The 27,721-nt window shown below is 45.1% G+C and overlaps 1 protein-coding gene across 2 annotated transcripts in view; it reads left to right on the forward strand.

Annotated features, from left to right (window-relative positions):
* ADD3 (adducin 3) overlaps positions 1 to 27,721 on the forward strand; it is a 1,740,558-nt gene that overhangs the window by 311,947 nt on the left and 1,400,890 nt on the right. For both annotated transcript variants that reach the window (XM_069611763.1, XM_069611762.1), the window contains exon 2: positions 10,443 to 10,539. The gene's annotated coding sequence lies outside the window, so the exon portion shown is untranslated. The remainder of the gene's footprint in view (positions 1 to 10,442; positions 10,540 to 27,721) is intronic.

Below are 27,721 nucleotides of genomic sequence, written 5' to 3' on the forward strand. Positions count from 1 at the left end.
ACACGGGAGAGAGGGGATATGTACCTTCATAATGTTGGACGGGGAGAAGTTACTCAGAACTGATGATCCTTTTAAATATATTACTATCTTAAGGAGTTTGGTTTCTGCGCTTGGTACACAAGTAAAGATGACGGTATCGAAGAGGTGCTCATTGCCACAGACTTCTGGCATGGTCACGGCTTTGATTTTGATGCTGCTGTTCATGGATTGAATCTTGTCATCAAGGAAAGCTGCCATGGTTGTGTGTTGAGGCTTGTGTTGTGGGGGTCATGCAGGAGGCCTGTTCCGGCATTGTACAGGTATGATCAGATTTGAAAGGTTTTGGATGAATTATTAGTTCTGAGAGCATAGAATTTCTTCCTTCTACAAACGATGGCCTTTGGGTAGCTAGGGTCCTGGATTTTGTAGGTAACGATGTTTTGGGAGGATGCCGATTCAAGCCATTTCTTCCCTGATCTTAGTCCCTCTCGGTACATGAAAGCTAAGCCAAGTGTTAGCAAGTTTGATTGTGTTGTTATCTTTGGATCTATGATACCATGATCCCTCACCATTGAGTTTGCTGGCTAGGTCGTGTGGTGTGAGGTACTCAGCCCTTGTTCACATGGGCAGATCCTCCCTTATGGTGTAAGAGCATTCTGGTACCTGTGAAAGGACTGGGAACACATTGCCCGTACTGTCTTATCACAGGAAAAAAGACTACATTACCCAAAACACCTTGATCACGTGACAGAAATCCAACAATGCTATAAGGATGCAAGCCAGTAATGTCGGTGCTCCTCAACGGAACTCTGCATGGAGACGTCTTCTCCCTGCTGAGTCGTTGTGTGACCCCCAGTTTCCGTGTCACATTTCTTGCAGTAGTTTCTCTCCCTGTGATTCGCTCCCCAGTGCTTTGCTGTCTCTGCCTCCCTCCCATTCAGTTTTCTGTCCCTCTGACTGCTGTGTTTCTCTCAGCCAATTTTCCCCATTGCATGCAACCCGGACAGCTTCTTCGTACTGCCTTTGGAGTGTTTCTACGAACTATTTATCTTACCAAATTGACCCTTTCTTCTCCTCGACCTCAGACTGTTTACTGCTGATGCCCCTAGGACAATGGATCCCCGATTGAACTTGAACATTCTTTGGAGATGTCATACTTCTCTCTGCCTTCACCCTGTGAGCACTGTGTTTTTCGTTTTTAGCCACAGTAGGACTGAACTTGCTTTTACCCACATTATTCCCGCTGCTGTGATTCCTGGGTCTGGATTGGCTTGGTCCCCGCCCAGCCTCTTCCATGTTGTTTGGTAAGACTGTACTGTTGTTGGGTCTATCCTGGCCCAGTATTCTGTACAGATCAGTTGCTGGATTGAGAGAGGAGGTTTTCAACACATACAAGTCGGACCATTTGTTAACGATGTTGACATGCGATCAGGAGCATACTGACCTTTTTTGTACCCTTAAAAGTGACCAGGGTTGTGTTAACCTTACTTGGTCCTTCTACGTGTTGGAAAGGTCATTGAGGGCCATTGGTGGCAGCATCAGAGCTCCTGACAGAGCTATAGTCCAAAACATCTGCAGAACCAAAGGTTGCTTGCGGTCCCCTGGCGAAGAATAGCAGTAATGCTAGCTAGCTTAGGGGCAAGACATCACACAGATGTTTGGGAAGTTGCCTTAAGTGATGCCTATGATCAATGTGAACGTAGCGTTGGGTCAGATGTAGGGCTGTGTGTTATCCAGTGATAGGGTGAGGTTGATGGAGTTTAACCAGTGCTCCAACCAGAGCTGCTTAGTGAGAGTTGCGGTTGCCAGTTCAATGTTTGTAGACAACAGGCCAACCGGGCTGGGGAGAATGGGCCTTCTTTGTGGGTAGTCGATTGAACCCTTGGAGTAAAGTCAGGGTTGTGCCAGGTGTCTCCGAGTTCTCAAGCAGGTTTGGCAGGTGCTATGTCTAAGCGCAAGTTGAGGCCCCCATGAGCAGGACGTTTCTGTGGAACTCTGGAGAGTATACATCATGTTGTACGATTAGTCTCTGAAAAGGGAGCTGTAACTGAGTGGGTGGTTTGTGGTCCCTATTATCCGGCAGACATTCTGGTTAGCGGTGCATTTAACTTTGAGGTTTCCTAAAGTTATTTGGTTATTGGTGGTCATTTTGGTGTTTAGGTGCCCTGGTAACATTAGTCCTCATCTCCCTGGTTTGGTGGTTCTGTTGTTGGCATGTATTTTGTGGCCGTCTTGTGGCAGGGTATCTATCGTACAGGGTTGTGCAGATGTCATTGAATCGAGTCTAATGCGATGTAGGGTGTGGTCATCAGATAGTGTGTTCAGGATGTTGGGGGCATTTTGTTGGCTGATTTATTATCTGGAACACCAATGTTCAAGTAAATTTCAATTCTGGTAGGCCGAAGTATGTAGCCTGGTGGCTGTTATTATGTGTGACCCTCCCAAGAGTATTGCCCTTTTAAGATGGGGAGTGTTATGTGTGACCCTCCAGAGTGTATCGCCATTTTAAGATGGGCCATGACCGTGGTATGGCCCGACTTAATAAAAACAGCTCCTGCATGCACATGCCTCAGAATGGCTGCAGACTCCAAAAATGGAAGTCCTGTGTCAGTCTCTCATTTTGGGCCTGCAGGCCCACACCGTGTGATCACGGTCCTGCAGCCCTGGCCTGCAGGCTCACACCGTGTGATCACGGTCCTGCAGCCCTGGCCTGCAGGCCCACACCGTGTGATCACGGTCCTGCAGCCCTGGCCTGCAGGCTCACACCGTGTGATCACGGTGCTGCAGGTCTCTGCTGGTCTGGGCCCCCGAGATCAGCCTGCTCTGGGTCCACCCCAGGCACCCTCCATCTCGGATGCTCCCGGCATCCATGGTACCCCCGGCACCCAGGCCGTGTCCCGATGGCCTATCAGGGTCCCACCCTTTAACGGCTGTAAGTCCGGGTGACCCCAGCAACCAAACAGGGTGCCAGGCCCCTCCAACACTGGTGAGGCCTGCTGTGTGCCCACCGCCGGCCCCACAATAGGGGCGTGGTATTTCACAGTGGCATTGTAATCTGGCAGCTGAGCGCCTGGTGACATAGTGCTTACACAGATGGGAAAGGCAGTGTAATCTCACACTCACGCTGACCCCCAAATACCTTGTTATGTGTTGGCATGGCATTGCGTTTCAAGCGCCGTCAGACTGGCACCTCCCACCAATTTCTCAGCATAAAATGTGCAATTTAGTGTGCCCTGTCCCACTCCCTCTCCACCTTCAAAAAACACGCGAGAAATGCCAGCCCTGCGCATATCGAGATAAGCGGACGGGTTTGAGGAGATGCGGGAACAGATTGAAAAACAGTTGGTGCATGTGCTCTGAATACTGTATCCAAGTAAACACACCCGCCCTCCCTCTGGCCTTGACAAGGCACACTGCACAAAATGAGAAAAATCTGTGCGGAATGGGCTGCAGGGCCTTTTCCCAGGACACTGGCTGTGTGGGCTGCTTTTACAAAAAGCACTGTTTATTTTTCGAGTAAAGGCTGCGTCAGCTGCGTGGGAGCCATAGAAACCCCCGGACTGAGGTCTGAGGCCTAGGCCTCGTACGCTTAGCAGACCAGTTGCTAAACACGGAATGGGGCGGTGGTGGGTGCAAAATATGGGGGGACGGAGCTGGAGAAGGAAAGAAAAGAGAGAGAAAGAGAGAGAAAGAGAGAGAGAGAAAGAGAAAGAGAGAGAAAGAGAGAGGGATAAAGAGAAAGAGAGAGAAAGAGAGAAAGAGAGAGTGAAGAGAAAAAGAGAAAGAGACAAAGAGAAAGAGAGAGGGAGAAAGAGAGAGGGGGAAAGAGAGAGAAAGAGAAAGAGAAAAAGAGAAAGAGAAAGAGAGAGAGAAAGAGAGAGAAAGAGAGAGAAAGAGAGAGAGAAAGAGAAAGAGAGAGAAAGAGAAAGAGAAAGAGAGAGAAAGAGAGAGAGAGCGCGAGAGAAAGAGAGAAAGAGAGAGTGAAAGAGAGGAAGAGACAAAGAGAAAGAGAGAGAGAAAGAGAGAGGGAGAAAGAGAAAGAGGAAAAGAGAAAGAGAGAGAAAGAGAAAGAGAAAAAGAGAAAGAGTGCAAGAGAGAGAAAGAAAGAGAGAGAGAGAAAGAGAGAGAGAAAGAGAAAGACAGAGAAAGAGAGAGAGTGAAAGAGAAAAAGAGAAAGAGAGAGAGAGAGAAAGAGACAAAGAGAAAGAGACAAAGAGAAAGAGAGAAAGAGAGAGAGAAAGAGAGAGGGAGAAAGAGAAAGAGAGAGAGAGAGAAAGAGGGAGAAAAAAGAGAGAGAGAAAGAGAAAAAAAGAGAAAGAGAGATAGAAAGAGCAAAAGAGAGAGAGAAGAGAGAGAGAGAAGAGAGAGAAGAGAGAGAGAGAGACAGAGAGAAAGAGAGAGAGAGAAAGAGAAAAAAGAGAAAGAAAGAGAAAACGAGAGAAAGAGAGAGAAAGAGAAAGAGAGGAAGAGAGAGAAAGAGAGAGAGAGAAGAGAGAGAGAGATAAGAAAGAGAGAGAAAACGAGAAAGAGAAAGAGAGAAAGAGAGAAAGAGAAAGAGAGAAAGAGAGAAAGGGAGAGAGTGAGAGAGAGAGAGAGAGAGAGAACGAGAAAGGGAGAAAGAGAGAGAGAGAAGAGAGAGAGAAAGAGAGAAAGAGAGAGAAAGAGAGGAAGAGAGAGAGAGGAAGAGAGAGAGAGAAGAGAGAGAGATGAGAGAAAGAGAGAAAGAGAGAAAGAGAAAGAGAGAAAGAGAGAGAAAGGGAGAGAGAGAGAGAGAAAGACAAAAAGAGAAAGTGAGAACGAGAGAGAACGAGAAAGAGAGAGAGATAGAGAGACAGAGAAAGAGAGAGAAAGAGAGAGAGAGAGAGAGATGACTGCGTGCGTGTTAGGTCCCTTCCTGAGACTCTAGGTCCTAGTCAAGCCTCAAATCAAAAACTCTCTGGAGGTAACTGATTTTGAAACACGTTGACCTTCGCCTAGAACACAGCTTTTTTTTAACAGTTCTCCTTGAGTTCAATGTCAAGGAGCGCCCATCATTTAGCTGCCGCCATATACAAGCTCGGCACTCATTAACTAGCGCCGATGAAGGGGTAGCAACAGCAGGTCGCACAGGCATGCAACCTGCATTCCAGGACCTATTGCTGCCAGCACACTTTGTTTTTATACTGCCTCATAAATCTCTCAACATTGTACTTTAAAACGCTCATTATTTCACTTCCACCCGCTAAAGCATTGAATAAGGAGACGGCCGTGAGAACGCATATCTGGTGAAGCCATTTGTTTTGCATTTAAAAGCCACAGCACTGTAGTATATTTTTGTTCTGCTATTGGATAGATAGCGGACATATAGCTTAAAGGAGCAGCAGAGTGTTCTATGCAACACTTTACATAGAACATGTATTATAGGCGGAGATTCTAGACCATGCAGCACGGCACATGAGGTGACGGAAGCCAGGATGTGATGGGGAGGAGGTGTAACTGTTGCCTAACCGAACGACTGTCATATCTGCCTATGTAACCTAATATGCAACTGTAACTAGCGCCCTGATGCCTCAGGGTTCGGTGCGCTGCTATAAATGAAAAAATAAAATTAATAAATAAATGCAATAAATATTCGGGAAGTTTTCATATGAAGTGCACAGAATCACACTGTTTTTAGAGTCAATCCTCCCTTAGGCAAAGGGAAATGCTTGTTTAACGTTTCTTGAGCTCTTGGGATGTTAAAAAACAGAGTTCCCAAGACACGCAGATGACTTATTTCCTAAACATTGAGCAAGCCTTGCCTGGACAGAGCTGAGTAAATGCACGATGAAGACATTTTGGAATCAGTTTGCTTGCTTAGTCAATGCTTAAGAAATGCCTTTCATTTTGACGAGAACCCAGGCCTTGAGGTTCCAAGACCAAGCCACGGGAGGCCTTTCATATGTCCTTAAAAGCAAACCGTTGAATCAATATAACGCGATTGTAGGCGCTGGTTCTTTGAACCTTTTCAAAAGGCTGCTGCCCTGTCAAGAAACCCAGGCAAAGCAATACGTGGCCTATTTAGAAAGAAGTGTTGCGCCAGCTGTGGCCACAATACAGATACCGCCGACACCCTTCACAATGGCATAGAGCCTTCCGCCATGGAAACTGAATGCAATACACACTGCACGCACACTTCTTGACTGGTGTCTTTGAAGTCGCAGAACACGAGGGGGATTAAAACTTATGAAGCTGCAGGCCCTTTAATGTTGATGAAAAAGGAACAATGTTAGTGGAGTTGATTTATTCTCCTTCATAGAAGCTCCAAGTTCCGAAATTAAGGCTCTTTATATGTGTGTCCTTATTTGAAGTGCAGCTGCAGACTCCCGGATACAAGTTGGCACATCTACAATACGTCTTACTAGGTGAAACCCGGTGGCACTTTAAAAGCATTTTAGTTAAAATAGGTGTATTACATAGCTCGTCATGCCGTATTCTTCCTGCTTCTAAGTGATGTATTATTCTAAGTACCTGTTATTATTACCAAATTTAATGATTTTCATTTTATCGATCTCTGAAGGATGAAGGACAGCTGGAATTTGAACTTGCAAAGTACAGCCTTAACACCAGTGCTTCATTTGTGGGGGTGTTTGCCAGGGCTCAGCCCCAGCACGTATTTCTGAGCCGAGGCCCGGCACTTATTTTCTCAGACTCAGTCTGATTATGATGTGGTTTTTCCAAAACTATATTCTTTTAACTCTCATTCAGTAGTTGTCACATAACAAGGAGCAACAGTGTGCACTGGACGCAGCCTCTTCATTCTGGGCCGGTTCACTGTTATTCCTGAAACTAATGACCCAGATGGGCAGGACAGTGCTAGTTTTCATGGATGACTAGTTGGAAGGTGACAATGATGGGTGCTGAAGTTATCTTGCAAAACAATGGTGCGGGTCTGCTCCTACAGTGTGGACTGACTATGAGTGGACAGTGACCAGCCAGCAGCACCAACACAGGGAAAAGGTCACTGCCTCAGGGGAGTGTCTGCCATGAGCACCCAACTATACACAACAATTCCGCTACTGTATTTGACTGGCAAGTTCATCAGTTCAGCAATGATTTTTCCTGCATCTGTCAATTAATTTAGCACAGGATCAAAGCATGTTTACTTTGTTTTCTGTGGATAGAGGGTCAACATGTTCCACTTGCTGCCTATTGAATCAGAGTAAAATGTTAACAGTGATGATGTGTTCCAAGAATCACTCAAACATTCGCCTTAAAGTAGTATGTTATGTTATTTTATGTCGATTGATATCTGTAATTGCACCTCTGCCATGGGTAGTGGATCTGTGCGGATGGGCCTTCAATCACCTTAACCCAAACATGCCCCCCACCTAAGAAGTGAGTACACGGCTGTACATAAAGCATGTTTATTGTACAATGTTCTGGGGAGCAGTTAGATGGTGTTGCAGGACCAAACTAACCCAAGTCTCAAACAACCACATCAGTTCACATCTTTTATACAGTTTTGCAACAGCTAAAACACTCCCAAAATACTTTATTGCAATCCACCCCAAAACATGATTGGACACGACCCCCTTCAAAGAAATTCCATCTTTTCCCAATTCCTACATTTTCCTTGGTTAGGTTTATCTCAATAATTATCTTCAGATTATATTCATAACACACCTCTTCCTATGAATTGTCTGTAGAAGGTCATGATGACAACACTTGCTTAAACATTGGCATTGAAAACATAATTCATTACTAGCAATAACTGGCCTCAGACATTGAAACCCTAACTCTTGATTTGCACATGGCTCGCATGGATATTTCCTGTGATATGAGGAGGCTGGGTGAATGATTTGTCTGTTTGTGATGCTATCTAATTCCCAAGGTCACTGTTCCCTTGAAACTTTCCAATCTTTACAAACTCCGACTTTATCACACTTTTGAAACTCCTAAATAGCTTTAGGCACTAGTTTACCCTGTGTTTTACTACTGACCAAAATAATTAACAAAACTCCTTTGGTCACGCTCTCAAGCAGCAGGAGATAATATATACTATCTATGAGACTTATCAGGCCATAACAACAACAAGGCTATTTCTGCAGCTGCTGACCCCAAATGTTGAAATTACTCATTCACCTGTTTTCTGCCATCTGAAAACCTGTTTAGAAGTCAAAGTGCATTTTGCAGGAGAGCCCGAACCACAGTGTTTTGATTCATTGTGAAAAGGCCACTTATATTGAGATTCATGAATTCCCCATGTATTTACATTAATGTGTATTTATGTATTTACATTTGGTGGATGTAATACGCTATCTTTCTGCACGCATGCAAGCTAATATGTATCAGTTCTGAACAAAAAGTAACACTAAAAGCAACATATCTCATCCACAATTAACTACACTCAATACATATGAAATTGCAACATCGCACTCAGTATGCCGGAACCCCAGTCATCAATTTAGTGCACACAACATAAACCCTTCATAATGATGGGAACCCCTCCTGAACACCCCAACACATCCATCATCCATCATCCGCAATAGCCGCTAGCAGTTGAAGGTTTTACCCGAAATATGCTGAGACATTGGGGCACTGGTGTGGATGGTGGATGGTGGCAGTAGTGGGCCAGGTTTTACCTGCTCTGATGTGTCCCATGATGTGCTTGAACATATTTGGGCCCTGACACATATTTATTTTTGACAAATTAAGCACTGCATACACCACATCACAAGTGCTTAGACCCTTAAACCGTTAATGCAGCTAGCTTGTTTTGTGCTCTCTGCTTGCTTATTCCAACAACTGACAAATTGTCGCTGACTACTTGGCGTCGAAATGTCACAACATTCTTTTTCACAGACATCACACAGGAAACCACTGTGTAATCTACAGTAGATGGAACAGTTAAAGCAACCTTATATTGAGGAACTCCTACGCTGTCTCTTGTAGTTAATGAAGACATCAATGCCTCTATCCTTTATCCGAAGCTTCTTGTTGACAGAGATACTGTGTGTGTTCTTTGGTCTGTAGGCACGCCATAAAGTATCATGAATGCAGACCAATATGCATTCCTGGTCTTTCTTTGCCTTTCAAATGCATATGATGCATTCGAACATGACACCATACACTGAGATGGAAAATTGGTACGGGGTGACAAGAAATGCTCTAAAATGGATTATGTATGTGTTTTCCTTGGGTAGAAAAGGCAGGCACACATTAGATCATTGCAGGCACACTGTGGATCCTCTGCATCAGCCAGTGTGATCCTCCTGAAACAGAAAACATCAATGCAGCACTCGCGGCTGTGGATGGCCATCCCAGTATTTGCACTGAAGAGCCAGATTCTGCAGAGATGGGACAACAGCTGCGCTACCTGCCTCAAGGTGTCTGTATCTTAGGTATGCCAGGAGAGCCATGCAAGCAATTCTCCACTGTCGGGAACATCTGCAGAGAGCTCCTGACAGTCGCTATCATCAACGCAAGCCTAGATGGACCTTGAGACTTGACATTCACTTTCCACAATCATGCTGATAGGAGGCAAAATTACAATCGCTTGCTCCTTTAACTTTCCGTCTCTACCTGAACTGTGGTCTGTAGTATCCTAACAGACACTCTAACAGATAGCTGCTGCTCAAATCCTCTTCTCTGCTTACATTTTGACTCTTCAACTAACAGGCCACACAACAATTTGGATCCCAACTCCACCATCGTTATTTCATGTGTTCTGGACAACTGACCACACTCACCCCCACCATCTTTTCTGTATTTCTTTTCCAATACTTTGCCATCATTTTCTCTATTTAGGTGTTCATTCAGTTGACAGCCATTTTCTAACTTGAGCACACTGGTCTCCACAATCAGGGTATGGAACGCTACACCTGCCTGAGCTCCTTTAAACATGAAGAGTATTGAGTCAGTTACAGATGAAGATAGAAGACCAAGACCTCCCCCTCCCCCCACAGGACTCAGGGTTGACCCCACTGAACTTAACACCTACCGCCTTGTCTCTGAATTCTTTGTCCCAATTGTCCTGACCCCATACAGCACAGCAGGCAAAAGCAGTAAGACACAAGGGCCCTTTTTGTGGGTCCCAATATCTCCGAAAAGTAAAGGTACCCCTCTTCTATTCATGGTTCTTGGACTTCCGCCTTTGCCTTTGGTTTCCTCTTTGGCTTCCATGGTAGCATGTGTAGCAGGATCCAGTTACATAACATCGCTTTATTGATATTTTACCATAAGGAAACAGTATCATCTATAGTAAACATATACATACAGTGTGCATGTGTGTGTTTGTGCGCACGTATAATAAATAATTTTATTGGGGTCAAAGTGTTTTTCTTTGTATATTGGTGTAATTGATTGGTGTGATTTGTGGGGTGAAGGAGTGTGTGTGCTTTTTTGTGTGCACACCTGAAAGTGAACATGTGTCATGCCTCCGGTGGCACTGTGCATTTGTTGCACACGCTGGGTGGTAACAGCTTCTCTTTTTGTTCTTTCAGCTCTACTTTGGAGTCCCACTGACAGAGCATCTCCTTGCAGCGAAGACAGCACTATCTACCTGTCCCAGTTTTCCCTGGTCTCCTTATCATAGCTCAAGTGAGTAGTTATGGATATACTAAGTGGTGGTAATTTTTGTATGCGATGGGAGTACTAATGCCAGAACAGCATAACCCAGCTATCAGAAGGGGGACTGAGACAACCAATGACATTGCTCAGAACAGTAGCTGACCAAGGTGGGGATACTCACAGGTGCTTTAAGTGGGAAGAAGAATCCGGGGGGATTCTAGTAAGGGGACATGGCCTAAATGCTAAATGCAGGTGGGTGGGGCTAGAACTTGCTTTGCTTTCAAATTCGGCAGGTTGAGGCAGCCAAGCCCTTTAACTCAAAATATTTCTGTGGTTAAAGGGCTACTTGCGGGTCGGCGCCCCGGATTTAGGAACAAAATGGGAGGGGGAACCACTTCTATTATACTTTTTGGAGTCCTGTCTCACCTTTTTTTAGAATCAAAAGGGCTGCCTCAGGGGGTTGGAGCCTCTAGGTTTAGTCGGGCAGAGTCCAGTCGAGCCCTGGTTCAGGAGTACTTTTTGAAAATTGACAGGGCTCCATCCCAGACCACTTAAAGCCCTCATACTAACCCAAGCAGCCATTAATGGAACGCTCATAACATTCCTTTTCCCTTTTGTGCCAGCCCTGCGCCTTAAGACAGTGTCTTGGACCAGTGTCTTGGAGATTTTGCTTAGCATGACTGGCTGGGCCCCTGTTCATGTGACAAGAACACGTGGCACACAAAATGCTTGCAAACTTCTCATGGCCACACTCTACTCAAGTACAATACAGAGCCCAGAATACATGGGTGTCCATATAACTAGAAGCACTCTTCATGCTAACCCCACCATCCACAGTGTAGTTGTTCTCTGAATAGTTTGGATGAATGTTTTTAGAAACTTTGAAAACGTTCTCGCTGTTCCATCAAGCCAGGCTGTCTGCATCAGAGATCTCCTGGCAAATTTGACACCAATATGGAAACCTTCTCCGCTTGCTATTGGCGCCATGGGCAGACCTTCCGTAGCCCCATAAACCGCATTATATAGTAACGTTATGGGGCAGGCTGTAGGCCTGTTGCACATCGCAGACCTTTTTATTGCAAGCCTATTCTGTTCGTGAGGTGCATCTTTGCGGCGACTCATAACTTGCGCTGCACAAAAGTCTAGTTCTGAAACGGTATTAGCATACTTGATCGAAAAACATTTGACCTTTTCGATTTGAGTGATTATTAAAAATCTTTTTCTTGGTCAAATTAAGTAAAAATAAATATATGGAGGGGGTAATTCAATAGGTTAAGGTGGAGGGAAATAAGGGGGTTCTCCCCTGCATTTCTGACCAAGAAAACGACCAAAATAAATTAGGTGAAATTGGAAAAGGTCAAATATTTTCCACCAAGAAGACCTAAACCTCTGAAACACAGTTTGTAAAGTTTAAGATCATAAGAAAATGCTGTGTGCTATGTTAGGATCTGTGCTGACAAGGAATAACCCCCCTCAATAACATGAGAGGGGGTTTAGAAAGACAAGGAGGCACGTATTATGCAACTGATCTTCACTACTTGACACCACAGCAGTAAAGAAAAAAACGTTAACATAACAATAAGTGTCTCAAACAGAGTAACCCCAAACCAAGATGGAGGACAGGTCATGCCCTTCCAACAACCAATAGACAGGGACCCTGCACCATATAAGCCTTTTCCTCTAAGACCACATCCTCTTCTGTAGCTGCCCCATGACAGGCACCATCCTGGAGAAACAAACACTGTAACGGCGAATCCGAACCAGCAACCAAATCGGAGATTTTACTTGCACCAACGCTCTCTTCAACGCTCCTAGAACTTCTCTGAACCAAAAGCCTGTCAACCAGAAGCTGCATGAAAAACAAAAAGACAAGGGTGGGTGGGAGAGATAATGCTCGCCTCCTTGTCTTTAATAGATTCTAAACCCCCTCTCACATTAGTGAGGGGGATTATTCATTCTATTTCAAGATAGGAGGTTTCATATGACACACGTTTAAACCCCTTGCATTTCATCTATAGCCACATGCTGAATATGCTTGTGATAATAGGTCTTGAACGTGGACCAGTCAGCTGCTTTTAAAATGTGTTCCAAGCTTTCCCCCAGAAAGGCAACTTTTGAAGCCATTTCACACCTCACTATATGACCTCCAAAAGAAGAGCCATCAATACCCGATTCTTTAATGATCCAAATTACCCACCTGGCTAGACTGGCTGGGGACACAGGCTTATGGGGTCTACGGTAAGAAATGAGCAGCATAGAGGTACCTGGAGCTCTAAGCCCCAGGGTCTTGTGTTCAAAACATTTTAAACATTGCACCACACACAGTTTGTAATCCTCTGGAAAAGCAGAGTATGAAACCGATGCAATCATACATTTTGTTCTCTTCAAGATAAAGAATGTCACCTCTTGAGGGGAAAACACTTTATTACCCACATCCAATGCTCTGATGTCTGACACGTTTGATGGAAACAAGGCACAATAACATGGCAGCTTGGAGAAAAGTTTCTGCTAGGTTAACTCGCTATTATCAGGCCAAGACTGAAACGAATTCCAGACCAAAGTGACATCCCACAAGATGGAGTACCTAGCTTTACGAGGGACTTTGATGTGAATAGATTTAAGAATTTTACGCACCATGAAGTGCCTTCCAACCGGCTCTCGCTTGACCAACACATGCCCGGTGAAAATGGTCAACCTGAACCCGTTAATAGTTCTGTACATTTTACCCTCTTGAAACAATTCAGAAGCGGGATTGACGTGCCGTGCCACGCATCAGCCCACCCACCGGTTCCATGCTGAGGATTAATCCAACTTGCTGGAGGCTGCACAGGAGTCTTGGATGATACATAGAGAGTTTGTTTTTGTGTTTACTAAATATTAATCAAAAAAAGCGGAAGCAAGTGTGGAATTAAAATCATGAAGCACAGAGTCCATTGTATCATGGATTAGTCATTTCACCAAAGCCGGGACAGAAAAGGACACCTCCCCAGATCCCCTGACTGGGACATCCTCTGCGACCACCCAGACTTCTCACTTTTTCTTGAAGGCCTAACCTGGGTACTCGCATCGGCTGAAGAAGGGCCCTCACCCCCCTTACTAACTACCATGTTCCCAGAAGGATAGGATAAAAAACTACCTATGGGATCAAACAGAAAATCCCCCCTGATAAAGGAAAAGTACCACACTGCGACACAGGGTGCGACACAGGGTGAAGTTGTAACTTGTGCTCATCAAATGAGGTAGAAAAAAGCACTGGGCCTGGCAAAGTGGCACGGCCAATCTGACAGGAAGCGAGGTACCTCACCGTGGGCAGGTGGTGCTACTTAACAAGAAGGGGAAACACTCTCAATCAATGCAGAACAAAGGCTACACAGGAAAGGTTACTAAATAACTGCAGTAGCAACAACGACCTGTAACATTTACACAACTGAAGGGAGTGATTTAGATCGTGGCATCAACAGCAAAGAAAGAGGATGTGGTCTTAGAGGAAACGGCTTATATGTTGGAGGGTCCATGCCCATTGGTTGTTGCCAAGGCATGACCTATCCTCCATCTTAGTTCAGAGTTACTCCCTTTAAGTTTTGGTAAAACACAAACTTTGAGTTTACAAAAAGAAACTTATTTTTATGCTAACGTTTTTTCTCTTTGCTGCTGTGGTGTCAAGTAATAAATACTGGTTGCATAATATGAAGCCTCCTGTCTTGAAATAGAATCCAGGATTATTAAAATGCTATTTTTTGCGGTTCAGTTGTTCTATCGAAGTGAATTATTTCATTGTAATTCACTTCGATGCAGTTACTTTGTGGGAAAGTAATTAATATATGTATGTTTGGGGCTAAGGGGTATACGGACGAGGTGGGGGGTTGGGGGATGAGAGGCGAGTAAGGTACATAAGGGAATCCCAACTATAAAGGGATTTTTTTAAGGAAATGCTTCAAAGTGAATTACAACAAAGTAACAAAGTAATTCACTTACATGAAACAACATAGATCCTGATTTCTTTAATTTCATGCTGAGAACAATATTAAGAAGGTTTCTCAAAGTGTACACTGTGGAAAGTGGCAAATGGTAGAAGCGAAGCGCTACTCCTGACATCCTTTATAGACAACCCTCCACCTCCCACCACACAGCATCTTGTGCAGACCTCATTAATGGCCTGGTGTGATATGTTTCCAGGCACAACTATCTTGAAAGTATTTTGTAGTGTCTTCCCCAATTTAGGGTCGGCCAACATCCCTCAAACAGAGACAGTCAGATGTATGTGTCTCTCTGGCAAACCTCCCCACAGACCGACCCATCTGCTTTCTCCTGGGCCTTTTCCCAGGGATGGACTGCCCTATAGGGAACTCTGGAGATTTCCCGGTAGGCCCACATGCACCCAAGGCCTCTTTTGTGTGGTAATCCATCGTATTTCCAAATGATCTCATAGGAAAAGGGTTGAGCTTGCTGAAAATGTGTAATATAGGGCACTTTGAAATTTAGTTCCACGGCCTCCTTTGGTTCCCAGTCCACACCTGCCTTTTCCTGCTATGCACCCTGTCTCTGAACAAGTTACCAACACAGAAAAGACTGGCTTAAATGCAACATGCATTTGATTCCACCATCTTGGTACAAGTACATCTGTACATTGCAATTCATATACAAACTCTCAGGTATTGAAATTGCAATATCATTTGTTATGTATTTGGTTTGAGTTTAAAAAAAATGTTTTCTTATTGAAAGGCACCAAATCATGGTACAAAAACGGAACAAATTCCTATTAACTTAAATCAACAAATAAAGAAAAAGTAAGTAAAATTTAAAATACAAATACCCAATAGAAATTAAAACTAATTCATAAAACCCTAATCAGTTCCTGTGAATACTCATCTAGGCCAAGATCAAATGTCTAAAAAGATGACTAAATAAATATGTTTTTAAAAATTCGCAAACTACTAAATTGATTTGTTATGTAAATTCATAAGAGCCATGAAGACAAGTGAAAACGCAAGCATCATCACGGTTTAGGGGAGCGACACACGAAGACTCTGAGTCAGGGGCTGCTAACACCCACCCAGCTTTCAACCAGATTTACTTTCTGCCCCTACATCGTAGAATGCATGTCCCCACAGATTCTGCGGGGGTGTGCGTGTACGATGTGTGGGATTTCCCACGCGAGTAGTCGCTGTATATGCAGCTGGGTCGCCGCTCTGATATAAGTGTGGGTCCAGCCATCCAGCCTCTTTGCTGCTGCTCCCACAGATCTGTGAGCAAATCTCGCCATTGCCTGCCCTGGTTTGCCCCCTGTTGCACCGCTGAGCACATTTTTGCTAGAGTTACATTTTGATTTCTTTATTCAAATGCCATTGTTTGGTTTGATGTCAGATAATCTTCGTAAATAGTATGTGTGTAGCATGTACATGTGATTCCGAAAGTTCTTGAAAACAGCCATTTGTACTAGCCTATGTCTGGGTATCTGCAAAGAACGCGGTATAAACACAGGTGTTTTGGACAGGGCATGAATCTGCCACCTGTGAATCTCCAGATGATTTGCAAACGACTCCCATGTTCCAGCACCATTGACTGTGTTGGCTAGGGCTGATGGGAGTTGATGTTCAAAGCATCTGGTGAGCCAAAGGTGGCAGACCCCATAGGGTGTCATACCTGGAATACAGTTGGATTATGGTTACCTGTGTACTTGATTTGCTTCTTCATGTGCCACCCAGCATACGCACGTGACCGCATGGTATCTTATACCACCTTGCCAGGTTTCCCAGTTCCATGCATGACACCCCGAACCAGTCCTATCTCTTGCTTCTGATTGCATGCTTGTTTTGCTTTCCATAAAGTGCATGGATATAGTCATTCTTCTTCTCCCCAATACACTAAATAGAACACATTGTATGTTTGAAAGGCAATAAATCACACACTCAGCTAGATATAATGTCTCTCTATGGCTGTTTATTACACAAATGAATACACTAAAAATACTACATAAAACAGTTAGTAATACATCAATGTTAAAGCACCTTTTCTGCAACTCTTCTTCTCTGCCAAAATATGCACCAGGGAACTCCAGACCAGGCGAACAGAGAGATTTGTCCTTAACGGTCAATTAGGAAGTGATCCGTCAATCCTTCCATCAACGCTCCATCTGATCTCCTGATCTGGTGCTCCCTAATTTAAACATCCCACAAATGCAGGATAGTACTTTTCCAGAAAGTTCACCTGTTGCAAGCATCCACTGGCATTCGGCCGAAACGTCACATGGAAAACTCCTAGAGGTCCCTTTCCCATGGGAGCGTGAAAGACAACATAGTTTGCTTTCAGCTCCTGCAACGATATCTGGTGCTTTATTCAAAACAATTCCTGAAACACTGCAGACTGGAACAATATATTTTTCTAGTAATTCAAAGAATGTAGACAGTAGTCAGAGCTCACATTAAAATGCAGCCTTCACTAAGGCTTCAGGAAAATGTCCACTGCTGCACCCAGAATGCATTTCGAATAGACACAAATATTAGATTTTAAAAGCATTACAACTCTGGAACTTGTAGTTTCGTTTTTCCAATTGCAATGGATGCAGTGTGAAAAAAGTAAAGAAGCAATTCTTTCAGTGTGCTATAAAACTCTCAACACATATAAATAAAGGCCTTGAGCAAGTTCCAAGATGGAACATATTTTATTCTTAGGATAATTTTTTGCTTTGCTAAGGACCCCAACATTTGTGGTGGGGCTACCGGTTTCTGGTTCAGAGGCCTTGTAGTTCTGGTTAATTCTGAAACAACGTTGTCTGTCCAGTGGGTATGAGGATGAGGGCTTTGGGTTAGGCTAGATCCTTTTCACTGCTAGACACCACACAGTATTTGGATTCATGGGATAACCCTTTTACTCAGATGTAATGTGTGTATGTGTGCAGAAGAATTTATTTAGTGCATACCTTCCTGGCAAGCAATGCAGCCCTGTACACCAGTGTATACAAGTGAGAGGAGTGTATGACATTGCAAAGCATGTGTGAGGTGTTAATAGTCTGGAAATATGCTATTGAAACTTTCACTTACTTAAGATACTTATGATATAAGATTGTTTTCCACGGCAAACTCCAAATGCAAGAAAACCTTGCGGAATGCTCATTGATGGGCCAGGGTAACACTTTTACTGTGTGGGGCTTACACTCGCCACCCTCATGCTTGCACCCCCAAGCACCTGTTGCAGAGTTCCACATAAAATACTGTGGGTAGGACAGCCAAAGGGCCACACAGTGGGCAGTGCCAACTCTAGATATCAAAATTTGGAGGGGCAAAACAGGGGCCAAAAAAGAACAATGGGCCGCAGTGGTGGCACATTAAATAAGGGTCATCCGGCCAACCTGGTTTAAGTAAACATATATATATTGCTCCAAGATGGTTAAGAAAAGGTGGCTGTATGCAAGTTCAGACTTGGTTTACGATAATAAATGTTTTGCATCCAGTTAATGTGTACCCTAAAACGTTGACTCATGTTCAACAGTTGCAAAAAGGCCCTACTCGAAACCTTGAAAGGGATTTAGTCTTACAACTGTTTTGCGGTGTGTCTTTCATTTAAAACACTGACAAATTACCTAAGAAGTGAAATTAACAGTGTACAATCACAGCCTCACTCTTCCCCTTCATCATAGTCCAACCTACAACACATGCATGGCACCCCAGCCAAAATTACATATTAAATCTCCAATACGACCACCGTTCAACTGTCTTCCTTAAAGTGCCCACTCAGGAGCTCATTTTCCACGTCCCTGTAGCATAAATGGAGGCTCTAAACACAGGTCTAATAGTGTTACGCCTCTCTTAATGCCTGCGCTCACGCTATCAGGCATTTTCATTGTTTTTGCAGGTGGAGGGCAAGGGTGGTAAAGGAGTTCTGTTTCTGCCTCGCGTTTGCCCAAACATGAGATTTTCATGCTGGTGTAAAACCAATGATTGCAGCAACAAAAAGCAGTTGGTTTCCAGAGGAAATCATTGTAAACGCCACCTGTCAAGCGTTTACTCTATTTGCACTTCAGCTGCCTCTTTATGCTTCACATTTGCACTCCAGAGTGCAAATGGGGAAAATTGCCCAGAGGGGACCTGTACGTGCAAACGTAAGCGGCCCCCTTTGGGCGATTCCGATTTTGTTTTAAAATGACCTCCTCAGTGTTTTAAACAGAAAACACAGAACAATGTTCCATCAAATATTGGTCTATTGTGTCAAGCTGAAGAATAACTTGACAGAGAGAATTAATTGAAAATCCTCAAGTAGGCCTACCAGAATATGCAATACCAACTGTCTCCTTGTGCCAAGATACAAACTATCTAAAATCGGGGGCAGTAGCTTCCCGGTCAAGACAGCCCAGCTCTGGAACTCCCTGCCACCCCCGCTCAGAGCGGACCAAACATCCACTAACTTCAGACAGAATCTCATTAAGTGGTTCAAAGACAACGACAAATAATACATTGGCCCCATTTCATGCCTCATGTAAATAGTATTAAGCTGCCTGTAAATCTTGTTCCTGCCTGTACTGTGTTAATCACCTTTATATGCTCCATATGTATCTACCTTTAACGTGTATATTAACTTGTATATTCTGTATATTATGCCTGTATATCCTGATTTGCACCTTGTGTCCCTTTGTAACTAAGCTGAACGTCTCCTTATATCTGCTGCGCCTTGATACCTTCGGGTCTGGCGCGCATTATAAATAATAAACAAACAAAACAATAATAATATCACTTTTTTATCTTGCGCTTCATGGCAGATACCTCCCTCACCTAAGTGTTGCAATGAGCATTATTACCAAGCTTAATGGTAATGTAAAGGGGCAGTATATAACACACCTCTGAAATTTGTGGTGACCGTTTGGTGTGTGGTCTTGCCAAAACAAATGAAGGGGTGGCCACAAGGGAGAGGCAGATATCAAACGTTTGGCATTGATGAGTGTGGGCCGGAATTACCAGAGCTCTGAGGAGTGCTAGTGTGCTTCTCGGTTATTTGTGGCTTTGAGAGTTTAGCATGTGTCCCGGGAATATGGGAGAGCCACTGGCTGAGCACATTTTATGTGATAAAGCTATACATGTAGCAGGCTGTGCAATGAGCTCTGACCCTCTCCCCAGGGGTCATGTGGTTGGGATGGTGCTGGAAAGCATAAATCTGCCATGTGGGTTATAGTCCTTGTAGCTAGATTAAAGGTGCTAGTCAATTGTAAAGTTAGGGGAGGTGGTGTGGGGCTCCTGGGGTGTCCTATTAGAATTTAGGGTTATGCAAAACCAGTCGAATTCAAGTTAGGTTGTTACCTTTCCTGATGAGGTGTTGTTGCTGTTCTGGGTTCCATTTTATGATGGTTGTGGGGTGGTGTCAGTGTCTTATGGGTGATGGGGAGACTGATCAGATTGAGTTACAATCTTCAATGTTGTGTGCACATGTATATTGCAAAGTCAGTGAGGCTGCCCTGAATGGGTCAGTCTCCATTGCCTCTTGGTTTGAGAGGGTTCTGCTTTGATCAATCCAATCCAGATTTGTGATGGCTGTTATGTTGTTAGACACCTGTGTGGTCTATCCCTTTGGTGTTGCAGGGCCAACTGGTTCATCTGTGTTGTTCGGATGGGTGTTACAGGGTGGCTAGTGGGTGAAAGTTCTGCCTGGTTTGGTCTTTATAAGCTGTCGTGCTAGTTTGTTCTGTTGTGGTCTAGTGAACAGCCAGGTTTTGAGAGGTTTTGCGAAGACTTGGTGATTGGTCTTTGGGCAGAGTTGCCTGGGCATTGAGTCCCATATGTTGCTTGATAGGAAAGGGAAGGAGGATCTTCAAGAGGCTCAATGGATCAACTTCTGAAGGATGACGGACCAAATGTAATCTGCCAGAATGCATATGTGTGTTTTCAGGTTGCACACAGATGGCACTGGCGAAGGCTTAATTAGTCATAAATCATGCAGTCAGACATCCTTGTGTTGAAAACATCTGCCCACAGTACCCCTGCACTGCAATCTCTATACTGGCTCCTGGACAAAGGGTCATCTTTACATTTTGGGTTTCACTAACTCACAGGGCATACTGGGCTCAGGGCCCCAAATATCCTTGGAATCTACAACTTGCCTCAGAATCTGAGGCCCCCGCTGGAAGGCATTATTCAAGCATAAAGGTTTATGTGGCTGTCTTGGGTGTTGGGGGTTATCTGTTTGGAAGAAAAACCTTGCTAAATACTGAAATTACAATAGAGATAGGAGAGGAGGGTCAGTGGGGGAGAGAGATGATGAAAGGGAAAAGGTGTACTTTTAGGAGGCTGTCGGGTGGTGGGTACTTGCAATTGCTTTCCTATGCATGAATACATATTGCTTAGGTGTCCCGAATGTAGGTGCTTCTCCATGTATTGTTCAGTCTCAAGTTAAGGTGTTTCTCCCATTACTCAGGCATCCCAAATATAGGTGTTTCTCCTGAATGGGAGAGAGACCTAGGCATACCAGTCCCCATATAGGGTCAAACGAGAAACAGGGGAGAGAGGTGGTTCCGACTTAATTTGACAAGGTATAGAGGGCCTTAAATAACAAAAGGGGAGCGAGAGGTGTCCCAATCTCGGAAACTGATGAGCCACAGTGTACAGGGAGCACCTCCCCCCTGGAGGAGCCCGGGGGCAGAGGCTGCTGCACACCAGGGTTTGTTAGGGGGGAAGGGATATGGCCGCCAATTGGTCTGAACACTTGGGGTAGAAAGGGTTCTGCCACCAAATACCCCTGTTGAGAACCCACACTTCTGCACACATCATAGGAGTGGTAATTGGAGCACACCAGCATGTACGACAGGGGAAGGGATATGTGCCACTGGCAATCAAAACAGAGGGGGTAGGATAGGGTACTGCCACAAACCAACTACTAAAAAACTCTTCCTTATGCATACACCTCTCAAACTCTGAACTAAACACAGCCATACCGCTACAGCACAACAAACCGCACACACTTCCCTACACCACAACAATGAAACCAAACCACACATGGCCTCGCCCAACAGCACATGACGGCTACCAACCGAAAAAAACACCTACGCTCAGTGAACGGTGTAAAACGAACTGAAGCTGCCAACAGCATATCACAGTTCTCTTGCTCTTTTCTCCTGCTCGGGCCTACTAACTTATCCCATCCCTTTCCCCTTGCTTTACAGATCTACCAGAGCGCTGAGAAACCATGCAGGTGGCAACAGCACGCAGTATAAGAACCTTTAACATAGCATAACATATAAACTTTTGTTAGCTGGGCCCTTCTAGCCCCAGCCGGTCCTTAAAGGTGTTAGCTTGCTTTTTATATGCATATTGATTGTTATAAAATATTTCTAGTTGTGTGCATTAGAGGGCTGGGGGCTGACTAGAGAGCTACATGTCACGGAGACACCTATTTTCCAGCCCCTTTCTACTCCCGGAAATATCCTAAGAGTATGGAGGAAGGTCTGTGGGGATGTAGGACTAACTATGCTTCTTCTTTACACCATCTATGATATGCATGAAGAAAGCTCTTGAGTTGTGCCCTGTAAGGACTCAGATATTCAAGACCTACATACTTCATTCAGTATTCTTGTACAGTAAATGTAGTTTTTGTTTCAGACTCTTAAGCCAGATTAATAAGAACCAGGATTCAATATGAACAGAACCGGTTTAGCATCTCATACCTTGAATGTGCTCATTTGAGTTGTCTTTAATTTTGCCACTGTGTTACACATGTCATAGTCACCTGCTGTTAGTTGTTATTCGATTCAGGCATACAGCTTGTTATTATGCAGGAGGTGTGCGGAGTTGGCAGCAGAGTTGAGTAGCTGCAGTCTGTGGCAGTCCGTGGGCAGGACGAGCAGCCCCCCAACTATGGTACTGAAACCTCCGTCGGACCAGGAGGAAGACCGGCGCTGGTGGCGGAGTACCAGCGTATCCCATAACAGATTAGAGCCAACCAGGGGCTCTTCGACCCGACTAACCCCAGGCTCTCGAGGTTGGCGCCTCTGATTCTATCCCTCACCAATGAGCCCAAGGGTGTTAGTACCTCAGGAACAATCAGCGGGTTATCACCAGCAGAAACATCGATCGTCCGAGCGGGGTCTCCTACTCCCTTTGTCCAGTCCACATCTGCTCCAGAAATCTCGGCCTTGGATTCTACCAAGTCGGGTACCCCGACGAAGATCGAAGTTACATCGAGCGGCATATTGACCCCTGCAAGGACGGTCCTCCACAGCCGGTGCAACCCGTTGCGGTGCAAACTCCCGGCTCGCCCCCAGTGCAGCCTGCCGAAGGGTGGACTGCGAGGGACTCGCCTGCCGGTCTGAGTTGGTCCGCCGGGGCTGCGCACCAGCTGCGTCAAGGTCACGTCATGGAGCCCACGAACCGACCTCCACTCACCGTTTCTTCGCCGCCATCAACGGGTGCTCGTGATTCGCTGTCTGAATCCACGGAGGCCCCGGTCGGAGTCCCGGGCTTCGACTTCACTGTCGCGCTAGGGGGGTGCTGGAGGGAGCAGAGGGGCAGGGATCGTCATCCCGGACGGCGGCTTTATTCCACGCCTCCGAAAATGCAACTCCGCCAAAAGCCTCTCCCCACAACAAGTGAATTTATCTCCAATCGCTAAGGACTCAAGTTGGAGAGAAAGGAAAAAGAGTCGGGAGCAAACCTAACCCCCCTCTTGACACCGCCCCTAGCGACACCAAGAAGAAAAAGTAAACCAGGGGAGCGGGAACAGGATGAATCTCAGAAAGAATCACCGCCTAAGCGCCTAGACATAGCAACTCTAATGTCGGCAATTACCATCGCCCTTGCCCCGTTTGGCAAACTATACGAGGCAATAAGTGACTCACTCAAAGATCAAACAACCTTGCTTGCAATGACTCATACGAAACTGATCTACCTAGAAGGTTATATTGCAGCAAAAGAAAAACTGGACTCCGAACTTTTCAATAAAATTCTGCTCACGTCCTCTAGATCGACCCCCATATCGAAGCAGTCAACCCAGAGACCCATTGAGATCAAAGATTCCATAGATCAAGGCTCCCAAACAGAATCCGCCTTTCCATCTGGGCAACAGTTGACATCCAACCAACGACTGGCGGCCAACAAGTTGTCTTCTGTCAACTCTCCTGTTCTTCAGAACAAACAAAAAAAGAGCCTGTCCTTCCCAGCTCTCCCGGTCTTAACTAACTTACCTTTGACGGAAACTGGGTTACGGGGGCCCAGTACCTGGCACCTACAATCAAAAGGGAAACCTGCTAAACTGCACGAATCCCAGAACCACAGGAAAACTGTGGATGGTGTGTCTACGTCTCCAAAGAAGGTGGAGACAGCAAAGGTGTCGCTACAGTCCGACAAAACCACAGAGTACCGTGAACGTAAGGATTCAAATCCCCAGTCGCTTCAAACGGACCCTTCAGTCAAGCCTAAAATGAAAGTCCACAAGGATGACGAACTTCCGAGACCAGTACCATCTGGTGTTTCTCAGGAAGAAACCTCTAACCAGGCAAACCAAAGAAAGTCCCCAATCACAACAGAGGACTTTATGAGAGATGATACTAACCATCCACTCATCGCCGACGAGTGTAGTCGAACCACAGAACTGGCACTTTGAAAAGCAAAAAAACGCCAACAAAAAGCAAAAAGCTGGTCTCTCCTCTCCCGAAAAAACGTAGACGACAGAGTGGCCCCCGCAAGGAAGAGTCCCAAGCTAACACCCCCAGAAACCCGATAGGCCCGCAAGAAATGAGAAACCGTCTATCTCCAACAAAATACCGCCAAAAATAAGCGGAATCAACGGATAACGACTACCACAAGCAAAGAAGCAGAAGAAGTCCTGATAGTCCAAGAAGACGTTACAGCCCAAAAAAAAAAAAATAGTCCCAACAGACCAAACTTTTCCTCACGAGTCCACAGACCTCAGCAAAACTTCCCTCCGTCCATCATTTTCAAGATTGAACAGATCCCACAAAACTCAGAAGCAATAACATTGAACAGAGGAACGGTCTTAAAAATTCTGAAACACTCTAAAAACTTAAAACACTTGACAACGGCAGACCTAACGCTAGTGGAACCTTACCACAAAGGACACAGGGCTAAGGCGTTCCTCCACGTCAAAATCCACGCGGTGAGGAGGGGTTCAAGAGACGACTCTGGCGACCTCCGCAAATGCGGGTACACCATCACAGAATGGACAAGAACAGCAGATAAGGAAACCAATCCCACGCTGAATTCGCGGTCCACTCAAAATCAATCCGCAACAGAAACCAACTGGAGCACCCGCAATCACGTCAAACCTACAAGCCAACTGACGGCCTCCTCACTTGACTTCGGCAAAGAGGGCTCAGGTCCAAAAAGAAAAGAAAACCAAAATCCCGTGGCGATGGAAAGAGAAGAAAGAAACACAAGCCCAGTTCTACAAGGTTTATCTAAAACATTAAGAAATTACATGAACGTCATCTCAAATGAAGAGACAAGCGTGAGGTCACCCCCAGAATCCTCAAACACTTCGTCATCATTTGCTCCCATAAAACAACTGCTAGCATGGTTGCCCAAAGGGCCGAAGTCCTCGATGAAAAAATAGCAATCAACACCAGTGAGTCTGCTAAACAAAGAAACAATCCAATTTCCAATTTCAGCAGCTTCACAACACACAATGACTCAAGATCGCTCTGAGATTACAATGATGTCCTGGAACACAAGAGGATTCAACCACCTTACAAGACCAGGAGAAGTCAACCTTGCGGAATACGACATTATAACGCTACAAGAAACATGGCTCTTTGACAAACCAGGAATCAATGGCTTTTCTGTCATGGTTGCGCCTGCCAGCAAGGGTCGTCTGGGACGTCCGTCCTCCGGTCTTTTGGTAGCAGTCCGGAATGGAGTTGGTCTTACAATCAAGAAACGACTGGCCGCTACCCAAAACCACCTAGCAGTGCTTGTTGAATGGGCTCCCTCTTCTGAAGCAAAGACCGAGAAACACATAAACAGAAATAAAAAACAAAAGGAGACCCAATGGCTGGCCATAATCACTACGTTTTGGAACCCGCAGTCTATCACGGATGAGAAATTTCTTAATATCATCGAAACAGAGATCGATGGAATTCTAGCAGCCCAAGAAGAGGCGCAAATTATAATAAGTGGCGACCTAAACGCGATGTGCCCAAAAAAGGGACAAAAAACTATCTGCCTGAGAGAAAAAATCAAGGCCGAGTCCCGAGGGGAGAAATGGCAGACACTAATGAATACCAGAAACCTTCATAACATTGAGGAGGCCCTCCTCCCAGCAAACCTTATCCCGTCTTGGGAAAGAGGCGCGCAAAAGGGGACTATAGACTACAACTTTACATCAGAGGGCATGTTAACCCGGATGGCTTCATTCGAAATATTACAGACCGCTGCTAGCGACCATACCATCCTGAAAGTCAGCTGGCCATCGGAGCATAGCACAAGAGAATTCCTGTCTGAAGCCCCGGAACCTACAGCTCAAGGAAACCGACTCAGACTTACGAGGGAAAGGATCAGAGAACTGACGAGAAACTACGAAAGGCAACAATACAGAGAATCTGGGCCTTTAAATTATTTAGCAGACTACCAACCTCTGCTAATTCCATACCACTCAAATACACAAAAGAAAGCAGGGGTTTCAGCCAACCCGCTGCACGAGTACAACTTAGAGCTAGTACTCAAAAGGCGAGAACTCCGGAAATTGAAGAGACAAGCGGCAAATTTAAAAACAAGTGATGGAGTGAAAACCTACTTGCTAGAGCAAATAACCTACAAATCCTGGCTAAGATTCCACCGATCAGCCTTATACCAACAAGACGCTGAAGAAATGCTAAAGAAATTGGCAGATAAAAATTCGGGAGCCTTTTGGCAATTGATAAAAAAGAACAACCACATGCCCTCTTCAACATCAAACTGTGTCGCAGAGGTTGCCTGGACAACTCATTTCTCCTCTATTTTCAAACCCCCCGAGGCGAATGCTCTCAATACAGTCCCGCCATTGGATTATACTGTTTGGGAGGACTTCTCCGACATTGAAGACATCATGTCAGCTATAAAAAGGCTAAAATCATCAAGAGCTCCGGGACCCGCCGGAATTACCAACATCGACTTGAAAAACCACCCGTCAAAATGGGCCTCCTTCATTAGTCAAGTCTTTAAGAACTGTACCCTGTCCAGATCAATTCCAGCCTCTTGGTCCACCTCAGTTGTTGCCCCCATATACAAGAAAGGAGACAGGTCGGCTCCTGTAAACTACCACCCGATTGCTTTGCTGGACACCATCGGAAAGATCTATGGCTCGTTTCTACAAAGGAGCTTCCAAACTTGGGCTAAATTGGCTGAATGCAATGACCCTTTCCAAGCGGGCTTCATGAAAAACTGCAGAACCCAAGTCAACATTCTGATCCTCAGCATTTTGAAGAGCAAACTCATGCAAGGTTCTGGGAAGGTCTTCTTAGCCTTCATAGATCTTACCCAGGCTTTCAACCAAGTCGACAGAGAGATGCTATGGTCCAAATTGTCCGCCTGGAATTGCCCGACATCACTACTGGAACCCATCAAACTCTTCACACAGAAACCTCCATGAGAGTTAAACTGAACCGCCAAGGCTTACTCTCTGAAGTTATACCAACATTCCGAGGGTTCAAGCAGGGATGCCCCCTGGCCCCAGCCTTGTTCATCTCTTTTCTGGGGGACTATAAAGAAAGTGCAAACCGAATAAGATCTTTCCCACCAAAAATCGGCCAAACACCATTAGCTCGACTTCTTTACGCCGATGACATTATCCTCCTTGACCAGACAGAAATAGGTCTCTAAAGACAACTAGATAATCTGGCCTCCTATATATCCGCAAATAATCTGGAGATTAACAAGGAAAAGACGAAAATCTTGATAATGGAAAAACCACCTGGGAAGAAGTCAAAAAAGAAATCGAGTTGGCATATCGAAAAAGCAGCCTTGGAGGTCATCAAAAACTTCAAATACCTCGGTGTGATGATTGATAGCTCCAAATCAGAAGTCGCAATGCAGAAACACCTGTGGGAAAAAACACGAAAGTTAACTACACAGGCGCGGATCATCGAATGGAAGTATGGGTGGTTTTCTCTGTTACTGGTCCTGAAATTCTACAAAGGAAAGGTGGTCCCCTGCCTGGTCTACAGAGGTGAAGCCCTGCCCACTCTTCCCACAGCGATATGGGGAAAATTGGAGGGTTACTTCTGGCGGAGGGTCCTCCAATT

This window comes from Ambystoma mexicanum, chromosome 8 (assembly GCF_040938575.1).
Source record: "Ambystoma mexicanum isolate Mex_15411 chromosome 8, UKY_AmexF1_1, whole genome shotgun sequence".
NCBI lineage: Eukaryota > Metazoa > Chordata > Amphibia > Caudata > Ambystomatidae > Ambystoma > Ambystoma mexicanum.